The sequence below is a fragment of the Sus scrofa genome, chromosome 11, assembly GCF_000003025.6.
Source record: "Sus scrofa isolate TJ Tabasco breed Duroc chromosome 11, Sscrofa11.1, whole genome shotgun sequence".
Classification (NCBI taxonomy): Eukaryota; Metazoa; Chordata; class Mammalia; order Artiodactyla; family Suidae; genus Sus; species Sus scrofa.
In genome coordinates this window covers 68,891,618-68,901,785 of record NC_010453.5, presented here as the reverse complement: position 1 = coordinate 68,901,785, position 10,168 = coordinate 68,891,618, and the positions used below count along the sequence as shown (strand labels likewise).

The window sequence follows — 10,168 nt, the reverse complement described above, 5'->3', positions numbered from 1 at the left end:
GGGAAACATAAATCCAAACATGACTTTTTTCACATGACCCTCCAAATAACGTTCACACCATTTTCAACTTTTTAAAAGTTACTCTTTCCCCTCAATGATTTAAGATACTATCTTTGTCATACACTAAATTTCCATGTGTACTTGGAACTATTTCCACTGGTTTGTCTATCGAGCCAAGCATCAACACCACGCTATTTTAATTATAGGGTCTTTATAATATTGTTTAATACGTGGCAAGGCCAGCCCCCTCTTATTGCTCTCCCTTTTGAAAACTTTCATAGGTATTCTTGTTTATTTATTCTTCCATTTGAAGTTTAGGATCCAGTTCCAGGAAAGGTTTTGCTGGCATTTTCTTAGGGAATTACATCAAATTCATATTAACCCAAAGAGGTCTGACATATTTATGATGCAGAATGGTCCTTCCCCATAACAAGGAATGTGTTTCTATTTTTATATAATCCTACTTTTGTGATTTTTCAGGATTATTTCAAAATCTTCTTCACATAGGCTTTGTGCATAATCTTTTAAACAAACATCCTCTATGTGACTAGGTCAACTGAATATGACCAATCATATCAGAAACTCTTCACAAAACACTGTAAACCAGCTATAATGGAAAAAATAAAAATCATTATTAAAAAAAAAAAAGAGAGAGACTCTTCTCTCTGAGGTAAGGAAGTGGGCTGATAGAGGGGGAAATAGGAGAGCAAACATTTTCTATGTCCTACTTTCTCTGATTTTGGTTCCACTAACTCCACTCATGTGGCATGTGTGTATGGTTTTACACGTGTGTATGTTGCTGCCTCTACTATTGTACAGTGCTCATGAAACAGCGTATTTAGTAAGCTTTACTGGACAGTATGGCTGAGCAGAATAAAACATGGAAAGGAGACTAGAGTGAATTTCTGGATCTAGTGTATAAAGGGCTTGCACTTATTTTATACTCAATTCAGAGACTCCCAAAGGGACACCGAATTAGCCCAACATGCTGATTCCAGAAAGAGTCAAAGAGAAATATGGAGCATCAGGAAGGCTGTTTCCCAAAGGTAAAAGCGGGACTTCCCTGATGCTCTGTTGCTTGCCTCTCCTGTGACAGAGAGCTGCACTCTAGGTTACCTCTAGGCCTGCTTTAAAACCTAACAGAATTACACAGAGTATATAAAATAGAGAAGTATAGGAGGAAAAGAAAAAGCCAACAGCTCTCTTCAAATCCTTCCAGCTCCTCTTCAGCGCAGAGAACAAGGGGTTTATCATGTCCGACCAGAAGCAATCGTGTGTTGATAATGTTCAGCCATCTCTCCGTTGCCATCATCTGAGCCTCTCTGGGACCCTTAAGTTACCCACAGGTTGGCAAAATAAAGGGCCTCCTCTTCCAAAAGGTTTCCCCTGCTTTGAATCTTTCCCAGTACACTTGTTCTATCTTAAAATGTACTAGAACATACATACAATGGGGTACCCTGTACCTATAAAAAGGGATGAGGAAAATCTCTAAGTACAACAGTGGAATGAGTGCCAGGATACGTTGCTGAAAGAAACCAAGGTAGAGAAAACTACGTATGCTTTGCTAGCATTTCTCTAATTATAGCTATATTAGAGAATTACAGCGATAGATACACAGACATGCTTCTACTGGAAACAAACAGTGGAGCCAGAGCAGCTGCAGGAGGGCAGAGAAGTAAGATGTGCTGCTCACCTTCTCCAACAAACATATACAAAAGAACCCACCTACACGTAGAATGATTGGCACAGAACATCTACTCTATCTATGCTGGCCAAAGACCTGAAACCTCCAAAAAGGGCAAGAAACCCTCCACATAACTGGGTAGAACAAAGAAAAAAAAAGATAGAGAGAAGATAAAAAGGAATCAGATGGGACCAGCATTCCTGAGAAGGAGCTGTGGGAAAGGAACCCACACCCTGGGAGGTCACGGTCCGGGAGAGGGAACCTCAAAGCCACAGAGAAAAGCAGCAGCCGGACTGAGAAGGGCAAGGCAAGGCAGAAAGAGAGCTGCACAGACTGCCAATGCCACAGCCCTCAGAAACCCGGCTGGAGCCACTCAGACGGGGGGGGGGGGGTGGGGGCTGGGTGCTGAGATTCTGAGGTCAGTTCCAGGGGAGGACTGAGGTTGGCTGAGTGCAGACGGCCTGAGGGGCTAGGGAGCAGTGCACCAGGGGCTGGGGAGTGGAGCAGCACAGCCCAGGGAATGTGGGAGGAGGCTTAGGCCCGCAGGACAGCAAGGTACCATTGTTGGGGAGGGCAGAGGAAGAGGGGCGGGACCGCCCCAGGAATATCTTTCTCTGTGTATGTTCAGGCTCTGGGGCAGCAGGGTGCCTCTTGCTCAGGCTACCAAACGGCTACAGAATGACCATCATTAATAAGACTACAAGGAGTTCCCGTCGTGGTGCAGTGGAAACAAATTCGACTAGGAACCATGAGGTTGCGGGTTCGATCCCTGCCCTTGCTCAGTGGGTTAAGGATCTGGAGTTGCCATGAGCTGTGGTGTAGGTCACAGACACAGCTCAGATCCTGCGTTGCTGTGGCTCTGGTGTAGAATGGCAGCTGTAGCTCCAATTCGACCCCTAGCCTGGGAACCTCCGTATGCCACAGGTGCGGCCCTAAAAAGCAAAAGCAAAAAAAAAAAAAAGACCACAAACAGCAAATGCTGGAGAGGGTTTGGAGAAAAAAGAACCCTCCTACCCTGCTGGTGGGAATGTAAATTGGTACAACCACTATGGAAAACTGTATGGAGGTACATACCTCAGAAAACTAAATATAGAACTACCATGTGATCCAGCAATCCCATTCCTAGACATATATCCAGACAAAACTTTCATTCAAAAACGTATGTGCACCCCTTATGTTCATTGCAGCACTATTCACAATAGCCACGACATGGGAACAAACTAAATGTCCATCCACAGATGACTGGATTAAGAAGATGTGGTATATATACACAATGGAATACTACTCAGTCATAAAGAGAAAAAAACAATGCCATTTGCAGCAACATGAATGGACTAGAGAGTCTTAGGTGAAGTAAGCCAAAAAGAGGAAGACAGATACCATATGATATCACTTATACATGGAATCTAAGATATGGCACAGATGAACCTATCTACAGAACAGAAACAGACTCACAGACAGGGACAGCAGACTTGTGGTTGCCGAGGAGGAGGTGGAGGGAGTGGGATGGACTGGGAGTTCAGGGTTAATGACTGCATTATATTTAGAATGGACAGACAATGAGGTCCTGCTGTGTAGCACAGGGAACTATGTCCAATCACTTGTGATGGAACATGATGAAAGATAATATGAAAAAGAGAGTGTGTATAGATATACGGCTGGGTCACTTTGCTGCACAGCAGAAATTGACAGAACAATGTAAATCAACTATAATTTTTTTAAATTTAAAAAAAAAAAGAAGAAGAGAAAACAAACAACGGAGATGGCCCACAGCCCTTGCCGCTACTCTGCCTGCCAGCCGGCCTGCTCACACCAGACCGCCTGCAGCTCACTGCACCACGTGGAACATTCGGGCCCTTTTTGACAGTGATGACTATCTTCCTAGTCAGTGTCTGAGTGACATGAAGATTGCACGGAGGTCCAGGTGCATTTTGTCTTCAGAATGTCAATGGCCACAGCAACTGCTACTTTGGACTCCACTGGTTGGCAGTAGTTGACCCACTGTTTGGAATGCAGCCAATGTGAGCAAAGAAATATCCTTAATTGTGGGTCTGTTATAATGGTGAGATCTATAACCACAAGGAGATAAAAACACCATCTTTAATTTGATCACCAGACCTAAGCAGATGGTGAGATAATCCTTCATCTTTATGACAAAGGAGTAAGCGATTTGTATGTTTAATGGGATGTCTGCATTTATTTTACTGGATACTACCGGTAAGAAAGCATTCCTGGGCAGAGAGATACCTATGTAGTCAGATCTTTCTTTAAAGCCATGATACAAGATGAATATTTGCCTGAGTGTTCAGAAGCTAAAGGTCTTGAAGCAAACCACAACTTTTTCAAACTTAGGCCCTTTTCCCAGGACACTATAAAATTTTGGATCTAAAGCCAAATGGGGGAGCTCCTGTTGTAGCTCAGAGGTTAACGAATCCGACTAGGAACCATGAGGTTACGGTTCGATCCCTGGCTTTGCTCAGTGGGTTAAGGATCTGGTGTTGCTGTGAGCTGTGGTGTAGGCCATCGGCTACAGCTCCAGTTCGACCCCTAGCCTGGGAACCTTCACATGCCGCAGGTGCAGTCCCAGAAAAGACACACAAAAAAAAAGCCAATGGCAAAGTTGCATCAGAGGAAATGAACCCCGAATTTCATGCCCTCTATAACAGTGTGAAGAAACTAGTCCCAGATTTTGAGATAGAAATTATGAAGAGAGGGGAGGAGAACTGGAGAGAGCGAGTATAAAGGAGGACAGTTCTTCCAAGGACCTTCGCTCTAAAGGAGAGTGACAAATAGAAGAGAAACATTACAGCATGTATAGATCTGCATATGCTCTGTAAAAGATCCAGAAGAGAGGAGAAAAACTGATAAGGCAAGAGAGCGCAAGAGAGCGCGAATAATCCTTAAAACTGAAACTCGGGAGTTTTGGTTGTAGCACAGTGGGTTAAGATCTGGAGTTGCCACAACTGTGGCATAAATTGCAGCTGCAGCTCAGATTTGATTCCTGGCCTGGGAACCTCCATCTATGAGTGCGGCAAAAAAAAAAAAAAAAGAAAAGGAAGAAAAAAGAAACTCAACATAAACCTGCTGTGATTCCACTGGGAGCAAGTTAGCATTTGTCTAGTGAAGTGGCTTTATTCACATGATCTTTCCTCTTCATATATACACATACTCTGGATCCTCTTTGACAATGCTAAGAAATACCTGATGACAGACAGAAGGACTGGATGCCTTCTATCAGGGGGCTTGGATTCCAGCTTGGTTGCTGTCACTCTATCGAAGCAGCTAAAGGAGGCCCAAGTATAGTATCCTCCAGACATATGCAACTGGCATGAGAGACAGTCTCAATTTACTGGCTGCTAGAAAGGTGGCAAACCATATTGGGAGTGAACATCACCAAGTCTTTTTTAACTCTGAGGAAGGCTTCCAGTCCTGGATGAGGTCATATTTTACTTGGAAAGTTATGACACCACAACAGCCCATGCTTCAGTAGGTATGTACTTAATTTCCAAGTAAATGTGAAAAGCACAGGGGTTCCCATTGTGGCTCAGCAGTTAACAAACCTGACTAGTATCCACGAAGACGCAGGTTCAATCCCTGGCCTCGCTCAGTGGGTTAAGAATCCGGCATTGCCATGAGCTGTGGTGTAGGTTGCAGATGAGACTTGGATCTGGCATTGCTGTGGCTGTGGTGTGGGCCAGCAGCTACAGCTCCGAATTGACTCCTAGCCTGGGAACCTAGCTCGGATCCCCTGTTGCTAGGGCTCTGGTGTAGCCGGCAGCTACAGCTCTGACTGGGAACCTCTATATGCCACAGGTGCAGCCCTAAAAAGACAAAAAGACAAAAAAAAAAAAAGAAAGAAAGAAAGCAAAGCACAGATACTGTGGTAATTTTCTCTGGAGAAAGTTCAGACAAACTCACACAGGGTTACATATATTTTCACAAAAATTTCGTCTAAAAAAGCCAAGGAACAGAGTAAGAGACTTCTGAAGAAATTCTATTTGTTTGATGTTCTCTGCAGAGATCAAACTACTGCTGTCCATGGCCTTGAACTGAGGATTCCATTCCTGGATTATTGATTTTCTTCCTAGTACTTCTCTCTGCCACCAAAATGAGAATGCCAGAGAATGGAACAGAAAACATCTCCTGAAAGGAATATTTAAGGATTCCAGTTTGACACTAAAGAGATTCTCCAGTGACCAAAAGAAGCCTTCAGTGATGGGAAAACCTCAGTTAAGAATTTCTGCTTAGAGTTTTACAGGAATATGTTGAACATCAGGTTGATGATGCAATGGACAGCAACTGCACGACAAACATTTCCTTTCAGCACTCCTAAAACTAAAGACGGCTTTTATCACCATCAAATCTTTGAACGTCGCTTACCCAGGCCAGGCTGATAGGCTGACCGATTCCTGGATGCCAAAGCAGATCAATGCCACTGACACCGCTGCCTGCACTTTGACCCGCTACAAGTCAGCTGACAAAACTTGGGCACTCTCTAAGCTACAGACAAAGTGTTTCTTGTGAAGGTAGGGGGATTGGGGTCAGGGGGTAGGGGCAGCAATGAGAGTCAACCATCCAGTACTTGGGCATTTAAAAAAGGAAAGTAGGAGTTCCCGTCATGGCTGAGGGGTTAACGAATCCAACTAGAAACCAAGAGGTTGCGAGTTTGATCCCTGGCCTTGCTCAATGGGTTAAGGATCCGGCATTGTCGTGAGCTGTAGTTGGTGTAAGTTTCAGATCCGGCTCAGATCCCGTGTTGCTGCGGCTCTGGCGTAGGCTGGCAGCAAAAAAAATAATAAAATTCTCTTCCTCTTTGGCTTTTCTGAAACCAATGTCTCCTGGTTTATCTTAGAATTCTCTGACTTCACTTCTCAGTATCTGTCACTGGGCCCTCTCTTCCACCTATCCTCTCGATACTGGTAGTCCCTATTCTTTTTTTTTTGGGGGGGGGGTTGGTTTTTGTTTTTGTTTGTCTTTCTGCCTTTTCTAGAGCCGCTCCTGCAGCATATGGAGGTTCCCAGGCTAGGGGTCTGATTGGAGCTATAGCTGCCAAACAAAGCCACAGCAATGCAGGATCCGAGCCGCATCTGCAACCTACACCACAGTTCACGGCAACGCTGGATCCCCAACCCACTGAGCAAGGCCAGGGACTGAACCCGCAACCCCATGGTTCCTAGTCGGATTCGTGAACCACTAAGCCATGACGAGAACTCTGGTAGTTCCTACTCTTAAATCATTCTTTTTAATCTACTGCCCACTCCCGGCAGTAAAATCATATTCTCCCCATGCATTCTATTAGACATATTTGCATTAATATGTGATTATGAGAAAATACATTTAAGATGGATACGGGTTGATCTACTACAGGGAAATTATGTCACAGAAGAGGAAAACTGATCCAATTTCAAGCAAACTACCCTAACAGTTTCTTTGAGTAAGCTGTTTGGCACATCTACTAAATTCCTGTCCATTCCTCAAAACCTCTCTCCCTCATATGCTACCTCCTCCGTGAAGCCTTCTTAGATTTCTCCAGCCAAAATTATTTTCTCTTCACTCTAATAACATAAAGTCTCTCTTATGATGTTTATTATATCGTGACATACATTTGTGGGTATATGTTCTTCACTACTAGTCTATAAGGTTTTGAAAGCAGTGAAACTGGGTATATCTACAGAAAGACTAAAATGAGGGAGAACAGAGTCGAGCCCACAAGGAATCAAACATAAAGTCAGCTAATTTTCTTCCCCAAGAGTAAGACATAGAAGAGTAGGGTCTCCAACAGAGACACCAATTTAAAGTGAATTGTGGGAGTTCTTGCCGTGGCACAACAAGCTAAGGATCCTGTGTTGTGTAGCTATAGTGTAGGTTGCAGCTGCAGCTTGATTTAATACCTGGCCCAGGGACTTCCATATGCCACAGGTGCAGCCAAAAAAAAAGCAAGTTATATACTGAAGATTCATGAAATTCAAGGAATCTAAGACTGATATTTGCTAATTTCTAACCAATTGACAGAAGTTTTATTGATAAAGCAAAAGGAGAAAATCCGTACTTATCAGTTAGCACAAAGTTACCTTAACAGAGCTACAGAAAAATTCTTTTTTAAATATATTAAACTTGGGTAACAAAACCAAAAAGCATTAAACAACACCTACAAAAAAAACCTAAATGACAAGCTATGCCCACAAGCACCAAAATAGAGTAAGTAGGGGGGAAAAAATCATGAGAAGCCACAAGAGCTACATACTATCAGTATTTGTGAGGGAGGAAGCATATAGAAGAAGGGGTATCTGATAAGCTTAAGAAAATAGAAATGGCAAAAATCAGCAATAGGACAGAATAACGGCTCACACTGACAGCAACTGCAGGAAAGAGAATCCAAACTGACCAGTACAGGGATGTGAAGGTAAAGCAGAGGTGGAAGGAGATCCAGATATTAAAAATGAAGCCAAGATAGCTCAGAAATACAAGGCAATATTTTTTAACGCTTTGTAAAAACAATAGAAAAGGGGGCTTTACACATGAAACCAGAAAAGTTATCCTGACTAATTCTTCCCATCTAAAGGTTTAGGCAAACTAATTTCACATGAAAATGGATAACAATAAGGGAGGCAGTCAAATCTCAAAGTTATTATGAGGAAAAAGATGTTAGGGTAATATTAATACCATTCCTAAAGACAGTAAAAGCAAAGCTTACAACATGTCCACAAAACAGGTGAAAACCACAAACTGATAATTCACAATGAGCTGAAACAAATTAACAAAATAATAGAAGATTGGTGAGAAGAGCTTAAATAAATGAAAAGATAAACAAAATGGGGGAGTTCCGGCCGTGGCGCAGTGGTTAATGAACCTGACTAGTATCCATGAGGATGCAGGTTTGATCCCTGGCCTTGCTCAGTGGGTTAAGGATTCAGCATTGCCATGAGCTGTGGTATAGGTCACAGATGCAGCTGGGATCCTGATTGCTGGAGCTGTGGTAGAGGCCGGCAGCTATAGCTTGGATTCAACCCCTAGACTGGAAACCTCCATGTGCCACGGGTATGGCCCAAAAAGCCAAAAAAAAAAAGATACACAAAATGAGATGATAGAATTTAGGAATAAACAACAAATACAACAAAAAATTAATTTCAGAGATGGAGATTACACTAAAAGCAATATAAAATTGGATATCAAAAAAGTCTTATAAGGAGTTCCCACTGTGGCACAATGGGATTGGCCACGTCTTGGGAGTGCTGGGACACAGGTTCAATCCCTGGCCTGGCACAGTGGATTAAGGATCCAGCGTTCCCACAGCTGTGGCTTAAGTCACAACTGCAGCTCAGATCTGATCCCTGGTCCAGGAGCTCCACATTCCTTGGGAAGGCCAAAAAAGGAAAAAAAAAAAGTCTTACAAGAAATAGAAGGTGATGGAGTTCCTGTCATGGTGCAGCTGAAACAAGTTCCACTAGGGACCAAGAGGTTTCAGGTTCGATCCCTGGCCTCGATGATCAGCAGGTTACAGATCTGGTGTTGCCATGAGCTGTGATGTAGGTCGAAGACGCGTTTTGGATCCTGCATTGCTGTGGCTATGGTGGTAAGCCAGCAGCTATAGCTCCTATTCGACCCCTACCCTGGGAACTTGCACATGCTGCAGGTGCACCCCTAAAAAGCAAAAAATAAAAATAAATAAATAAATAAAATTGCAGATCTCAGTGACAAAGCTTCAGAAAAGGGGTGATGTTGAGATACTTTGTGCCCATACTTCAGGCCTGGCCCTCCAGCAGCAAACATTAGTCTTCTAATATTGCAGCCAGTGCTCCCTTTAGAATAAGCAAATGCATGGATACTGCCCCTTATAACTCAGACTCCCTTAAGGGATTATAAGAGGTTTCCTCTATGATAGTGTTTGACATTATAAGAGTGAAGAGTTAAAGAAAAGATTGTACCTCCCTTATCTGCTTGCTGATGCCTATGGAATACTTTTCATTCCACTATTAGAAATGAAGTGAAAAAAAAAAAAAAAAAGAAGTGAAACAGGAGCCTCTGGGTCTAGCCATGATCAAATAATTCATACTGGATCAACCCCCCTACAAAACTACAACTACTAACTATACAAAATATTTAAAACAAATGTGCAGCAACACTGTAAGTGACCTACCCAGATCCCCTTGGAAGCCGTACCCACTGGCCAGCAACTCAACACGTTATTACTAACAGATCATACCTGCAAGCTTTAGAGTATATATCCTCAACTGGGGCACTTAGAGTTCTTGGGGAGCAAAAAACTCCAAAACTTACTCTTTTTATGCATAAAGAACAGATAAAATTTTAGTATATAAGCAGATATACAGTATATTTATGGTAACAACATTTCATGAAGGATGATTAAGAAAAAAAGCCTAGGAGTTCCCGTCGTAGCGCAGTGGTTAACGAATCCGACTAGGAACCATGAGGTTGCGGGTTTGGTCCCTGCCCTTGCTCAGTGGGTTAACGATATGGCCTTGC

General features: G+C 43.0%; 1 pseudogene; it reads left to right on the top strand.

Moving 5' to 3' along the window:
- Positions 986-6,208, top strand: LOC100622891 (annotated as a pseudogene).